This window comes from Protopterus annectens, chromosome 2.part1, assembly GCF_019279795.1.
Source record: "Protopterus annectens isolate FY-2018-M chromosome 2.part1, PAN1.0, whole genome shotgun sequence".
In the NCBI taxonomy this organism is placed as follows: Eukaryota; Metazoa; Chordata; order Ceratodontiformes; family Protopteridae; genus Protopterus; species Protopterus annectens.
Window position 1 is genome coordinate 1666204558 of NC_056729.1, and position 17157 is coordinate 1666221714.

The window sequence follows — 17157 nt, forward strand, 5'->3', positions numbered from 1 at the left end:
TAATAGCTTACTCCTGTCTTGCAGTGTCTCTTGGAGAAACATCCTGCACTGCTGTTTGCAGAGTTTTAAGTGCTGGGCTGGGCTACTATTCTGCCTGTGTAATTGCCTGCTTCTAATTGTTTTCACCTGCTAGCTCCAGCAGTATTCCCTGCTAGCTTCCTACTAATTCTGTTGCTTCCTTTTTCCTTTCTGTTTCCTCAGGGGGGAGCAGCGTGCATACCAGCAGAAACACGCTCACAGTGGCTTACACGCGCGCACACATGCTTACACGGTTCAGGATCTGCCTATTTGGGTTAAAACGCGTGCACACCAGTGCAAACAGTGTTAAGCATCTACCAACACGCTCCCACATGCTCAGTCTGCCTTACACGCGTGCACACTGCCCTACTCGTGCTTCATGGCGCTGCGATGTATATGCATGCCCAGCAAGAAACTTTAGTGTAAGTAACAGTGTACACCTTCCATTTCTTGACTTTCCCATGCTTATCTTGCGGCACTCCTCTTTCCCTGATCTGTGTATAAGTAACAGTGTACACCTTCCATTTCTTGACTTTCCCATGCTTATCTTGCGGCACTCCTCTTTCCCTGATCTGTGTATAAGTAACAGTGTACACCTTCCATTTCTTGACTTTCCCATGCTTATCTTGTGGCACTCCTCTTTCCCTGATCTGTGTATAAGTAACAGTGTACACCTTCCATTTCTTGACTTTCCCATGCTTATCTTGCACTCCTCTTTCCTGATCTGTGTATAAGTAACAGTGTACACCTTCCATTTCTTGACTTTCCCACACTTATCTTGTGGCACTCCTCTTTCCCTGATCTGTGTATAAGTAACAGTGTACACCTTCCATTTCTTGACTTTCCCATGCTTATCTTGCGGCACTCCTCTTTCCCTGATCTGTGTCTGTCATCTGTCATGTTACACTGACCTCCAATGAACTGCATTTCTTTCCACCATCCCCCCCTGTGATGTCACCTATCTCCTACTCTGTTCCTCCCCCTTATGTATCTCTTACACTACTCAGACTGTGCTCATTTGCTATGTGACTGTGGGATTCAGTATCCTAACCCTCATTTACATGAGATTGCCTACTAATGCTTAGTTACATGTCTTAGACTCAGCTTCCCCCCTTTGCAACCACTACACGGTGGCCATGTTGTTTTGGTCTGCTGGTCCCTGCATTGTCATTCCATGTATTGCATAAAACCCACATTTGTGGGTTTATAACCTTCATTTTTATGTTTTATACAGCGCAGCCCATTTGCGCGGGGCTGCGCTGCCGAAAGAAAATTATATTTTTATAATTTTTGCATCGGGTTACCTTGCCAATGGCCACATATTTGGCCATTGGCATGCTGCCTGACACACATGCACCCTTTATTTGGAGCTGACATGGCTCCGTTGTGATTTTTGCAGAAACGTACTCAGTTGTCAACTGAGTACATTTCTGCAGCTAAAACGTCTCTTACACGGGCTGGTTTCTGATTCGTGGATCGCTAATATACCTCATTTGCATACCTTTCAGCTGCAAGTGAGGTATTTAGCATATCCACGCCCAGTCCGTGTAAGAGACGTTTTAGCTGGTCTCTTACACGGAGTTTCGGGCTGATCCTGGATCACGAGGCTTGCATGGAGTGTTACACATCTCTTACACTCCGTGCAAGCCTTCGTGAATCCTGCCCTTTATCTACAAAGCGTGTATATCATTTCAGATTCTCAAGTAAATGCGTTGTTAGATAAAACATAGTCCATGTCCCATTGAAATAAGCAAAGATTGATGAAGCTGTTTGCACAAGGTGTGCCCATAGCTACGCCAACCCTCTGCAGGTAAAATTCATTATTAAATGTAAAAACATAGTTGTCAAGTATTAATTCTAACACCGTACAAATAAGAAAAACCTTTCTGCCATTCCAATTCTTATTGTTCAGTAAAAACAAAATGAAAACTTCAGCAAAGCTAGAACTTCCAATAAGTGACCTCCCAAACCTCTTGTATCAGAGGCACATGGGATATATTTTTTTATTTATTTATTTTTGTTTTATTTTACATTTGTTGACCGGGCTAGTCTAGCTAGATATATGTCCATTTTCAGTAGAGGCCCGGGGAGATAAGCTCCAAACAGTTAAAAAAAAATCACATCAAAGTAATACATGTTTAAAAAGCAGATACATTTATAGTAAAAGAGAAAAGAGATAAAGATAATATCTGTTTACATATTATTAAAGTATATAATTGCAGTACATTTGACATTGGGTACAAGTACAGTTACAAGTAGACATTCAAACAGAATAAAAGCAAAATTTACATGTAATACACCTAGTAGTAAAGAGTTTTATTTTTTTATTTTTTTACAAAGTAACTAATATTATGATGGAGAAATAGAGCGTTAGATGTTAGGATGAAGTATATGCAGGGTTCTAAAGGTAAAGGTTGAGTCATATATCAGGAGCTAGATAATCAGTCAGGATTAGTACAGGGGCACAACCACTGTGTTTTGAGGAAGAGCTTAAGTTTCTATTTAAATAGAGTTGTGGAGGGAATTATAGCTAGTTCAGAGGCAAGTAGGTTCCAGTGTTTTCCAGCAGTATTGGAGAAGAGGGAATCTCCAGCCTTGTTATTTGCTTTGTCAATGTTTACAAGAGGTTTGTGTGCAGATCTTAGAGACTTTAGGTTATGGTAAGGGTAAATTAGAGTAGATAGAATAGGTGTTTCGGCAGGTTGATACAGTATTTTATGGGCGATGGCTAGTTGATTCATTTTCAGTTGCTGCTGAAATTCAAGCCAGCCTAGTTGCTTTAAATTAATACAGTGGTGGGTTCTGAAAGGGTTACCTGTAGCAAACCTGGCTATGCTATTGTAGGTGTTTTCTAATTTCATAAGATTATGTTTTGACAGGTTAGTAAACATGGGTGAGGCATAGAGAAGGGTAGAGATTAGATGGGAGTGGGCAATGGTTATTCTAGTTGCTGGAGTGAGGTAGGGTTTGATTCTGTAAAGAGAGCCTATTCTTTTATTTATAGTTTTCACGGTGTTGCTGATATGGGTGTCGAAGCTAAGGTTGTTGTCGATGGTGATGCCTAGCAGTTTGCAAATATATGCAAATGATCCCTATGAACATCAGGTGTTTTAGCAAATTGGCAATTCTGAATGCCCATGACTTGTCTTGTTATTTTAATGGACAATTTCAGGCCAATAAAGCCAAACCCCACTAGCTGTGGATATGTGTATTTCGGCCTTGTTATGACCTCATCGGCACAGCACAAGCAGAGTGTTTGACTAAGCATTAGAAACACAGGGCTGTTATACCCAGCTGATGTCCATTATCATTAGGGTCACTGCAAAAATATCCCAAACAACAAACTAAAACAAAAAGTGAGAAGGTCACTGAAAAACCAATCAGTAAAAACAAAATGAAAACTCGAGCAAAGCTAGAACTTCCAATACATGACCTCCCAAACCTCTTGTATCAGAGGCACATAACAAGGCCGAAATATGCATATCCACAGCTAGTGCGGTTTGGCTTTATTGGCCTGAAATTCTCCATTAAAATGACAAAATAAGTCATGGGCATTCAGAATTGCCAATTAGTTGAAATACCTGATGTTCATAAGGATCATTTGCATATATCCCATGTGCCTCTGATACAAGAGGTCTGGCAGGTCACTTATTGGAAGTTCTAGCTTTGCTGGGGTTTTCATTTTGTTTGTACTGATTGGTTTTTCAGTGACCTTCTCCCTCATTGTTTTAATTCTTCCTGTTCAGAAACTTCCTGATACTAGATATTCCCCATTCATTGGGAATGACGGTAAATAAGGATTCTATGTCCATGGTCACAAACCAATAATCAGTATGTACATGTTTGTATATACAATTTCTGTAGAAATGCCTTGATGTCCTTCAGTATAGTGACACATTGATCTAGAAAGGGATGTAGATTATTTTCCACATGGATAGAGGTTCAGTCACCCAGCCCTTGCTGGATGCTATAGGACACATAGGTGGTATATTCAGATGTTTATGTACTTTGGACAGTCTATACAGATTAGGAATTAATGGATATTCTACTTTAAGGTATTCGAATAAAGGTTCATTAATCAAATTGGTAATCAGTAGATCAAATACCAAAAAAGAAACCTCAATAATCCCTTTCACAGTGGAATCAGATACATTCAAGTATGTGTTAACATCCTTTCACAGTGGAATCAGATACATTCAAGTATGTGTTAACATCCTTTAATAAAACGTTCATCTGCTGTAGGTAGAGGTCTTTGTCTAAAACCACAACTGGTCTAATAATGGCACTAGATATATTCTTTAGTTCAGCTGTTTCTTTAAGTTCAGCACTTGTTTAGAACTCATTGTAAGCATTAAATAAGCTAAAAATTACTACAGCACTCAACTTTCCTCACTTGCCTAGAGGAAAACAGTTTTTAGTACTTAATAAATAATCACCTATCCAGGTATGTCTAAGGGTCAGTTCCTGGTGTTTTCTCCTGTCTACCTGATGAATCTGGGCATCTTGGTGCAATGCAGCAATTGTCTCTTGTACACAGACAACCCTCTCCTCCTACCACCCAACAATACAACCTGTGAGAGATGCACTTATATAGCCAAACTGGAAGCAAAGCTCTCTTCACCCAAGAATGGACTAGACAGTCCAGAGGAGAAGGTAAACACTTGCATAGTCCCTCAAAACCTATACCACCAAAACACACAGATAGCAACACAAAACATGCACCTACATTTACGGAGGCTCTCAATAAAATTCTGCTCAAGCAACAGAGACCTCCAAAGCAGAAACGCATGCAACCTTCACCCCCCAACACAATCCAAATGACACATAGGCCACAAACTCAGTGTGCCACTCAACCACAGCCCATAAGACATAACAACATACCGAACACTCTAGTCATAGGCAACTCTGTAGTCAGGCACACTGATGTTCAACTCACCAGGCTAAACAAGAAAAAAGTTACTGTCAGCTGCCTTTCAGGTGCCATGATCCGCCACATAATGCACGCACTCAGGTCACTCCACAACAACTACAAATATTACTGTCATTGTCCATGTTGGTGTGAATGACCTGAGATGTACCTCCACGGACTACATGAAAAGAGACATGGAGGAGCTCTCTGATCTTGTAGCCCAGACATGTATGATCCTAGCCCCGAGTAGCATCCTGCCATTACCCAGAATTATACCACAGAACAAGGACAAAATGATAGACTTCAACAATTGGCTAAGCTTCTGGTGTCATTCTAAGGGGATCCAGTATTTGTCTGCCTGGGATGTCATGATCGACAGACCATGATGCTTTGCCAGAGATGGCCTGCACCTGTCACCCTTGGAATTCCGGATACTGGCTAAGGCTCTTGTAACTCTATAGTGCCTTTTTTAGGCAAGGTTCAAATGACAATTTTGCCACTGTAACAGGTACAAGCAAGCAAAATCTGAGGGTAATGCTACTCAGTGCTAGAAGTCTAAACCTCAAAATGCATTCATCGAGCCACTCCTTAAAATGAAGAACATCGACATCTGTGCAGTGACAGAGGCCTGGTTCAAGGCTCTAGAGAGCACCCCTGCATTACCATGCTATAATTCATACCACACCTTTCGGCCACCTAACCGGGACTGAAACACTTATGGTGGAGGCGTGTCCATATTCATTAAGGATATCTACACCTCCAGGCTAGTTGCTCAGCATAATGCAGATGAGACTATCCAAGTGCAACTAACTCTGAGCAAGACCGCAATCCAAATTGAAACTTGCTACAGATCCCCCACCATGCCACAGGATTCCTGCTCCTCATTTCTTGATACACTGGAAAATATTAGGGTACAACCCAACATCCTAATAATGGATGATTTCAACTACCCCACAATTAACTGGGAAAACTACTCATGTACCAACTGTTTTGCTCAACGTTTTCTGGAATTCATAAATTCCAATGTTTTGGTTCAACTTATCCACACCCCCACCAGGGGCAGCAACATCCTAGACCTGGTCATTACCAACATGGGCGACCGGTGTTCCACACCAGAAGTCAATTCCTCATTGGTGAGATCTGACCGCAAGCTAATCAGCCTAGACATCCACATCCCGCCCCCACTCCCCATTAGAGAAACCACTGTAAAAAATTTCTCCAAAGCCAACTTCACGATTCTTAAGACAGAAGTGGCAAACTGCACGACACCCATGCAGATGGACAATAGAGGTACGACTGCTGAATCCTACACTAATGCACTTTATAAGCACTTACACAAGTGCATGGATCGTGCTATCCCTAACAGAACCAAGATGCTGTCCTCCAAAAAAAGGAAGCCAACTTGGTGGTCCCCTGCCATAAACAAACTCTGCAACAGAAGAAAGAAACTGTTGCAAAAAAGAGTAAAATCCCATGACTGGAAGAACTCCCTGGTCAGCCTCAGTAAGAAGCTGAGATCCCATATAAAATACTCCCAAGCTAGTTATGAAAACAAAATCACCACTGATTCTAAAGACAACCACAAAGCATTCTACAGCTATGTCAAGAATCTCAATGGCAACACTCAGATCTGCTCTGAGTTACAGCACAATGACACTAAATATACAGAACCAACTGATATTGCCAACATCCTGGCAGATAGGTTCAGTGCTAACTTTACCCCGCACATGCCCTAAAGGGCCCATCTCTATACTGGAAGAATGCAAAGTTCCTGTAATCACAGCTGCACAGGTAAAAACCACACTCTCTAAAGCCAAGAACACAGCATCCATGGGACCTGACAACATCCCAGGCTGTGTTCTATGTGAACTACAGAATGAACTGGCACCCCACTTAAGCACCATGTTCAATCATAGCCTCACCTCATGCTTTGTGCCCACCGAATGGTGCACAGTGATGTTTATCCCACTCCACAAAGGGGGATCCACCACAGACCCCAGGAACTACCGCCCTATTAGCCTAACGAGCCTGGTCTGCAAGGCCATGGAATGTATCAACATGGAACATAAACAAAGACATTGGTAATCTCCAAACTCTGGACCCCACCCAGTTTGGGTTTGTAAAAGGCAGATCATGTCTCCTAAACCTGATTGACTTCTTTGAAGCAGTCACCAAAGCCATAGACGATGGTAAGGTGGTTCACACAGCCTATCTAGATCTCACCAAGGCTTTTGACACCATCCCCCACTCTGGAATTATAGATAAACTCACTAAACTGGGTATAAATCCCCATGTCACAAGATGGGTTGCCAACTGGCTCACTTTCAGAACCCACACTGTAAAAGTAGCAGACTCCAAATCTGACTTCAGACCAGTGACAAGTAGAGTACCACAGTGTTCAGTCCTGGGTCCTCTCTTGTTTGGTATCTACTTTTCTGAAATACAGGCTAACACAGAAGACTTTGGCTAACAAAGTTCACAGATGACTGCAAACTAGGAGCCATAATTGAAACTCCTAATGATGTGGACATCCTACAAAAGGGCCTCACTGAGACAGATGCCTGGTGTCAAAGCCATGGCCACAAGCTCAATGCCACAAAGTGCATTGTCATCCCCTTTGGTAAAAACTCTGTACCCATGAGCTACCACATAGGTGATAGTCTACTTAACACCGAAAGTGTGATGAGACCTTGGGACACAGGTGGACAGTAGTCTCTCCTTTGATAATAACATTGCCACAGTAATCAGGAAATCCCTCTATGTGGCACACCTCATCACAAAAGGTTTCTCATCCAGGAAAAAAGAGGTCATTGTTCCCCTCTACTCGTCATTCATTAGACCTATTATAGAGTACAGTGCCCCTTTTGGTATGTATCTCACAAGACATCTACTACAACTGGAAAGGCCACAGAAATACCGCACAAAGAGAATTACCAGCCTCAAACAGATGCCCTACGCAGACTGTCTCAAAAAACTGCAGCTTTACTCCATTGCATATCGCCTACTCAGAGGCGATCTCTGTCTAACATACAAAGCTATGTCAAACCCAGAGCTGCTGGACATGCTCCACTTAAAGAAATCCCAATCCTTCCAAGCTACACACTCTAGGGACCTAAACCTTGTCACCACAATAAACAGAACATGCTGGAGGGATAGATTCCTGTCCCAGAGACTTCCCATACTCTGGAACAAACTACCTTTCTATATCAAACAAAGCTCCTCATTAGCACTCTTCAAGAAAAATCTTGATGATTGGATGGGAAATAGGAAATTCACCCCAGGAATCACCTCTGTGGCTCTGCTCGACAGGGGCACAGGAAAATAATTTTCTTGGGTACCTTTTTGGCTAGACATGTATAGGCCCTAGAGCCACTAGCCTAGTACTCACCTCTGAACCTATGAACCTATGTAGTGCATCATGTTCAGCCTTTGACATGTTATAAAACTTAGCTTTACCTTGCCCAGCTAATTTCTCTCTAATTTGTTTCTCACACATTCCATTGACATTCTCTACCATAGGGTGTGAGGGTGGAATGAAAGTACTTGTTTTTTTTAAAAACCTCATACATAGATATCTCTTCCTTAAATAAAGCTTTTAAATTCAAATTACGCCCAAACAACTTTAAACATTTCAACACCTCCACCAAATCTGTTCTTTGAGCAGGTATAAAATTAAGACCTTTTGACAGTACAGAAAGTACAGAAAGTTGAGTATCAGTTAATGAATAAGGCGAGATGTTTATTACTAAAAATGTCTCTTCCATCTCTGTTCCTGGCTGTCTGAAGTGTTGGTGCTCTGTAGCCATCGTGGTCTCCCTCTCCTCCCTCTGCTCTTGGAGCGTTCTCATATAGGGAGTGGGTCTTTTAATAAAAACAATTTCTGTTTGATTGCATGTGTGTTTCTAACTGCTCGGCTTCTATAGAAGCTGATGCAATAATCCGCAGTCTCACAACTCTCTCATTAGACAGATTATTAGCACTGGCTCTATTAATCACTTGTACAGACTGTGTGAACTCGGCGGGTTCCGTTTGCATGCTTATAATGTCACTAGCATTAATAGCCAATGTATTTGGTTCTTCCGTTACAACATTAGACACTGATACTTCCCTCAATGCTTCTATTGGTTGTTCAACCCTTCTGTTAATTTCCGGATCTACAGGATGTGAATCAGTAGCATTTCTGCTCCTGGGCCAAGAAAAAAACTCCCCTTTTTCAAAATCATTGATGTCTCTCTGCAATTTCCGAATTTTAGTTGCCTGTAGCCTCTTCTCATATGATAAAATATTATCACAAAGTACATCAGGTTTCTCTCCTATTACATCTTCTGAATAGCTGTCTAGTATCTCATTCTGCAAGTTTTTATTTCTTCTTGAAGGTCTTTCTTTTGCGGCAGAAAGAACGTAATAAGGAGCTGCATATATTGTGCACTAAGTCCAAGATTCAAGAGTTGCCAGTCTTTAAGTAGCCCTGGATAAGTCTGTCCATAACTAGGCATAGTGAGCATCCTGAGACCTCTCGGCACAACTTAGTGCTGCAAAGAAGCCTCAAAGTGAAAGCGCTGCCATTGTAAGCTCTTATATTTGTATAGTTTATTCTCCAATGCCTGGTACTTCTCATGGAAGCTTGCATACATACTCTCTTGCTGTATCTCAGGAACAGAGTGAGATAGAATTTCATTCTGCAGCAAAGGATTGATGCTAATGTTCAAAACATTAGCCCAGCAGCATGTAATGTTGATAGAACCATTCTTACTTGATGAAGAATTATATGGAAGTTAAACTTTTTTAGTTACCTCCAGCACAAATTGTTTTGGAATCCAATCCTCCGTATTTCCTTTGAGCATTTGAGAGTCAGGATACTAACAGAAGAAGATGGTGGAGTTTTAGTGGCTATGAGTTTTTCTATACTACATGTGGGATCTGGTCGTGGGCAAGTAAATCTTGCTGCAGATCTTTTCTTTTGGCAAACTTAGATTATCCAACACTTACTGAGGTTGTAATGGTAGGTATTAGGGCCAAAATCAGATAATGAATTGAAATTAATCCAGCCATTTAAATGTGTGTCTGCCTGTTGTAATTAAACACTGTATAAAACTAAGGTACTGGTAAGATCTTAATCATCACATTGTTCACCAAATTAACAATTTATAAAATAAATTTTATTGCATATGTGGTCTTTTCTTTGCATTGTTATGTTGACTTTTACCATAAATAATAATTTATACCTGTTTGATATCCAGTAGAGAGAATGCTGTAATACTAGCTGTAATACTAGTCTAATCTAATATTAATGATTAGAAAGTATCTAAGTTTATTCTGTCTTCGTCGACACACATTTTGATTATAAATAAGTGGCCTAGTATTACAGCAGAAGGTATTCTATACTTCACTGGAGTTTAGTGTTTAGACCTTTGTGAATAAAGCCATCATTAGAAAGAAGACAGCCATCTTTTATGAAAAAGCAGGTATGTTGGAGGAACTTTGGGAGTAGTGAGAATTCTATTGCTGTGGTGATCTTGAAGGATCATCCTATTGGCACAAGACCTCTGATATTGTTTCTAAATGTACTAATTCCTAATCCTGCTCTTAGGACTTCTTACCCCCCCCCCCCCCCACAAAAAAAAAATAGGCTGTAGAAATGTGGGTTTGTCCAGTTTCAGGAATGGGGCTGTACACTGTCAGGTCATTCAGTGACATCTTTTTGCTATGACAGATTTGCTGTGGTTCAGCATTGTATATGGGCCAGTACTGGAGGCAGCAGTCCCACACCAATAACACCGGGAGGGGCAGTGATCACCAGATCATGTCTAGATTTGTCTAGATATTGGGTTAAATTAATTGCCAAATACAGTGACATTTCCTTTGAGTTCCGCATTATGAACAGCCTGGGCTGCAGAGCTGTCCTCATTTATTGATCACCAATTAAAAAAGACTTGTTATTGCAGGTTTTTATGGATATCCTCATAGCAAAAGTGACAGACAGGCAGGCATTATTGCTTTTTGGTGATTTTTAACTTCATTACAAATAATGATATATCAAAATATGGAGTTTATTCCTTTCAGGTTATTAAGGGTTGGTTGTTTAAGCTTACTTATTCAACTCTGACTCATATTACAGTCAGAACCTGGACCTGGTTCTATCACTAAATGGTTTACTCTTGTGAACGTGGTAGTGAAGGTTACATTTTCAACTGAGCTTAGAGGTATCTTTAGTCTGGTTCACCTACCTTATTCCCCTCCTTCTCCCTGGAAGCAATAAGTTTCTGACCAGGGAGTAAAGATTTTCAATATGAAGAATATAAACAACATGGATGGATCACATGTTGAGAAAAACACTGTTTCTATATGTGCCTTGGACTAGTGGCAGGTTGACATTCTTAGCATTTGTTTGGCAACAGGTGGCCATTTAGGTTACTTCTCATTCACTTACACCAGCATTCTACCCAGTGAGCAACTATAAAAAATAAATAACTGGTTCAGACTCTCTAGAATTTTCTACATGTGCCATGCAAAATCTAAACTCCATCAGTGCTTTTCAATCTTCCTTACAATTATATTTGTTTAAACAGGGCTTTGAATCCAGCAGAAGATTACATTTTTTGCATTCCTTGTTTTGCGATGTACTTACGGTATTTTTTTTCTGAGAGTTTTTAGGCCCTGCTATCCACCCATAACCAGTAAGGCTCATCTCTTATCAACTGATTTACACTTTTAATCATCAATGTCCCAGGATCTAAGAAAGAGAGAGCCACTGGGCATATTTTTAATGTTTTATGCTATACATTTATATTTGGTTGTAATGCAACTTACAAAAAACAAAATTTAGTTATTATTAACGTAGGGAACCAAACATCAAAATCTATTTGTAGGTTTTGACTAGCTAAATATTTTAGCAGTAGGGACCACTAGACATACCTTAGTGTGGGAGGTGTTTACTCCATATTTCCACATGCTAAGGAATGGAGTATGGTTTCTGTATTCTGCACCCCTGGTGGTGATGCCTGGCTATGCATCTCCTGTTTACAAATGGTAGGGAAAAAAGACCAGTTGATGTTCTCAGCTATAACAGCCTTACATTATTGCACATCAGGACATATAAATAAAAAATCCATATGCTCATTACTACAATACTACTCTGCAAGTTATTAAGCTCCTGTCAGGAAACAGAAGGGTTTCAGATTACATCTGAAAGAATCAGGAGTTATTCACAGTGTCTAACACTAAGGGGTACCAGTAGAAGCTAATAGCCTCCTCCATAAAGGAAAAAGTAGGAAAAGGGAATAGGAATGGACTAATGGGTGACTAGGGAATAAGAAGGGAGAGAGTGTATTTAGTACTGCAAACAAAATTTGATCAGATGACAGTCTGCAGTACTTGTTCACACAAGAATATTTATGAGTGTTACCACAAGCAGGACCTTGTGACATGAAAATTAGGGTGGGTACACCAAAATTTCAGCTAAGCACAATGTCAGTTACCTGTTAATGAAAGACATTTAGACTCATCAGCAACAGCAAACCAGAAACCCAGGTTGGCCTCCTGCCTGGGTTACAGCGTTAAAACTGGTTGAAAAAAATCATGTTGAACACTTTGCAGTAGAGGTGGATATACCTCCACAGAATGTAAATGGGCTTTCAGACTCGGTGCTGCTGGTGTGATGGATGCACTGACTAAGCCTGTAGGTCTTCTTTGCTCTATTAAATAAATTTAACTCTATTTTATAACCATTGTGTGTCAAGCATTGGATCCTTATACTAACAAGAACAAACTCCCCTATTTAATTAGTCCAGCAGACAAAACAGTTTTACTCTAGGGCGGGGGCACTGGTGTAATTACTATGCTCTGAGTGCTGCTATATATAGTTAGGGGTCTGACTTTATACACTTGTAAAATCTCACTTTGACAGGCAACAGAGATTATTGGCTCACTTATTAAGGTTGTAAAATGCTGCCTACACAGAGGTAACAATCAGTTATGTTAACTTGTAAGGCATCACAACATTAAAAAACATAAGAATTTTTGAAATGGTATCTGTTACATAGTGTTCTGAAATAAAGAGTTATGTCAAACTAAACTTTAGTTTTACGCAGTCAGAAAAAGGGAATTAATAAAGGGACTGCAATGTAATCCATGCCAGTCATAGCAGGCTTTAAAGTTCATTTAATTACAGATTCATGCACCTTTATTAGGCCACAAAGCAGGAGACAAATGGTGTACTTCTTCATTGATTTGACATATTAGTCTGGCAATTGGTAGAGAGGGTTAAGGCTGTGGGTTTGATTCCCACAGCTTTCATTTGTCAACTGTCATTTAACCAGGCATTGCTCCCATATCTCCCCTAAAAGAGACTGTGTCCAGTGGGCCTACCTGGTTAACAAATGGGTATTACTATTATTGCTGATAGGCAATACAACTATTAAGTATCATTTTCACTTAAAGCAATATCCTCCTGATTTTTTCACTGCATGTAGTTGACCAAGCAATATCTGTTGATAACAGACCTCTTTGAGACTCTAGAGTTTCAATATAATATTCCCACAGAATCATAACTGCTCCTCCCCTAATCTTCAGGGTGACCTATATTGTAAACATCTGCCTTACAGCTGTCTTTTCATATTGTAAACATCTGCCTTACAGCTGTCTTTTCATATTGTAAACATCTGCCTTACAACTGTCTTTTCATATTGTAAACATCTGTCTTACAGCTGTCTTTTCATTATTTGTAAAATCATAATTGCTCACAGCTTTCTACACATTTCCTAACTTATTGTTCAAATGCATTTAAAAGCTAAGTCAGCAGTATGTTGTTTTCACACCACAGCTTAAGATTTATAGCCCTGTGGTAAAGTGATAAAGATCAAAAATTAGATTTCTGAAGTGAGAATTGCAGGTAAGTACAAGCTTCATCATTTTATTTAATACAAATATTTCGCTAGTTTTCAACATGTCATAACACATGCCCCTGTATGTTCACTGTTAGATTTGTTTTGTAATGTTCACTTTGCCAAAGCATTATCAATTGCAGTATTACAAACATCACATTGACTAAAAAGAGACTGAACTTGGCAACCCAGACCAAATTCTGATTTCCTGTGAAATCCATTGTACTTCATAGGTAAATATTGGGCAATAGGTTTGCAGACTACTACAAGTCTGGCCAATAACCTGAGGTCAGAATCAAACCCTGTACCTGTGAGGTAAAGGCCTTAACAATTATGTCAACTCCTTTCCAAAACTGCTGTGAGATGGGTTAGTTTTACTCAATTGATGATGTGTTGTTGCAATAGTAATCCTGCTCAGTACAAGAGAAACCATAGTTCAGACATTTGTTGCATGTGCTTGGCTGAGGGGCTAATGGTGTGAAGTTACCATCTGTGGGATTATGACTGAATGCCTCCAAGTCAGAATCCCACCTTAACATAATGACACCACAGTGCCATTGATCTTTGTTTGGCTAGGGATAGTCGGCCACAACATCAGTGAGGAGTGCCTCTCATCCCTGGGTCAGAGCATGGATAGAAGGGGGTTGTCTCTCTCCAGCAGTGCACCACATATTCATGGGCAACTGGCTGCTAAATCATTTGTAGATGACCTGATTCTGTGTTAGGGGTTCAAATGTAGGAGAGCAGCACAATATTGAGATCTACTGAAAGTCAGCCATCTAGGTAAGCTTTTGTCACAGGATGTCTTCACGGTAAAACTGTACAGAGTACTTGGGATATCCCACCTCCCTTGTTCTGTACCATGTCCAAGACTTGCTGATTCTGGAACCTCTTTCATTATGTCTCAGCCGTTCGCCACCTGATGAAACTGTAGTGAATTTATTATCTTTAGGTAAAAACAAAGTTACCTGACAAGCAAAGCACCCTCAAAACGAAAAAATATCAAAATGTAGTCCAAAAGTGAGGAGTGCACCAGGCTGCAAATAAATCTCACCAAATCTTCCACAGACTGTCCTTTATTACTTTACAAACAGGTATAAAAATAGACAGGTAAGCGCTTTCGCGTTGGTGTAACGCTTCTTCAGACCTTTAAAGATGTATGAATAATGCATCCCTTTATATACCATAGTACATTGCACCTTAATTGATTAAAGACCACAAGGTGTAATTGATGTAGTTAATGATGCTTACAAATTCAAACAAGTCTGAGTATAAATGTCTTACTAAATTCTACAAAGCTTATGAAAGCACATACAATAGACTTGTGAAAACACACATAAATAGACTCATGAGTTAAAAACACATATGTTAAAACATATATTAAAACATATATTAAAAACATGTATATTGAATACATAATATAAATGTGTAAAATTCAGTGGTTCAAGGGTCTACTGGCTAGAAAGGGTTTGAGGGATATCTTATCATTGAGCCCATAAAAATGGGCTTGTAGCCTAAGAATCCATTTGTTCTCTATCCCTTCTGTGTGGCTTTTAATGTTACCTAGCCTATTAGTTCTTGTTAAAGTCTCAAGGACCATGAATTTAAAACAATGTGAAGATCCTTTATCTAAAACATGTCGTGCTAGGGCATTTGTTGTATTCTGTTTATCAATTGCATAGATGTGTTCTCTTATTCGCTCACGTAATGTCCTATTGGTTTTACCAACATAAAAAAGTGTACATTGTTGGCATTGAGCGAGGTATATAACATCTCTAGTTTTACAACATGCATATCCCTTGAACAAATATTCACGTCCTGTGTGTGGATGTATGAATTTATCAGTTGCAACTATATATTTGCATTGCTTACAAGTTAAACATGCAAAGGTTCCTGTCTTATGTGGAAAAGTATTGACCTTGTTAAGGTTTTCATAACATAGTCTCCTGTCTAGGGACTTCATGTTTCTATAAGATATTGTTGGTCTAGTGTCAACTAAGTCTTTTATTTTCTCATCCATCAAGAGTAATTTCCAATTGTCTCCTATAACCTGCCTTACTTGATTGTTGATATTGGTGTAAGGAATAATCAGTCTGTTTACTGCTGGGGGATTGATTTTGATGTTCAACCCATCATTATCATCTACTCTCCTTAAAAACGGAGTGCCCTTACCTACTCTGTGAATATCCCCATGAATTAGTGCTTCATGTACTTCTGTCTCTTTATAGCCCCTTTCTAAAAAATTATTTTTAAGTATATTCTTCTGTTTATTAAAGGTAGACTCTTGAGTGGTTAATCTAGAGGCCCGTAACATTTGATTCTTGGGAATGTTTTTGTGTATATGTTTGGGATGCATGCTGCTGCGGTGCAGTAAGTTGTTTTCCAACATGTCTTCCTAAATAACTCTGTGTCTATGCCATTGGTTCCTTTAGTTAGCTTAACATCCAAAAATACAATCTCCAAAACAGAGTGACTGCATTCAAAATTCAGAAAATCAGTAGTGGCATTCAAGTATCTAACAAAGTCTGTTAGTGATGTAACTGATCCCCCCCATACAATACACACATCGTCAACAAATCTACTATAATGTTTTAAGTGTTGACAGTATAAAGCATGATTAAATACATAAGTGTCTTCCCATTGTGCCAACACCAAATTGGCATAGGTGTTGGCACAAGGGGTCCCCATGGCTACCCCCTTGGTTTGCAAAAAGTACTTATTGTCATATAGCAGAACATTGTTCTCAAGAACTAATTCTAGGAGGCTCATCCATTTCATAACATCTGTATTAGCTATGTCATGTGCCAAAAGGAACTGACGCACGTATTCAATACCAACATCATTTGGTATTGATGTAAATAATGATGTCACATCAAGTGTTACAAGAATGTCATCACTTGAAAACAACTGTGATCTGTTTAAGTCAGATAATTTCTCTAAAAACTGTTGCGTGTCCCTTAAAATATAATTAGTATTGGTCACAATCGGTTTGAACATCTTGTCCAAATAGATGGAAAGTGGTTCTGTGAGCCATCCTTTGCTAGATACAATGGGTCTCAAAGGGGGATTGTCTCTGTTTTTATGCACTTTAGGGAGACCCCTAAATGTAGGAACCAAAGGATTCTCTACCGTAAAATAAACATAGAGTTCCTTGTCTATAGTTTTACATAATAACATATCGTATAGCGTACTATGTACTTCCCTAATTAAATTATTGAGTGCATTCCAGTCAAGGGAGTGTATGTATCTTTGTCCATCAACATTTCTTGCATTTTATTGGTGTATATATTCTTATCCATAATGACAATGGCCCCTTTATCAGCCTTGTATAATAATGTCATTGTTACT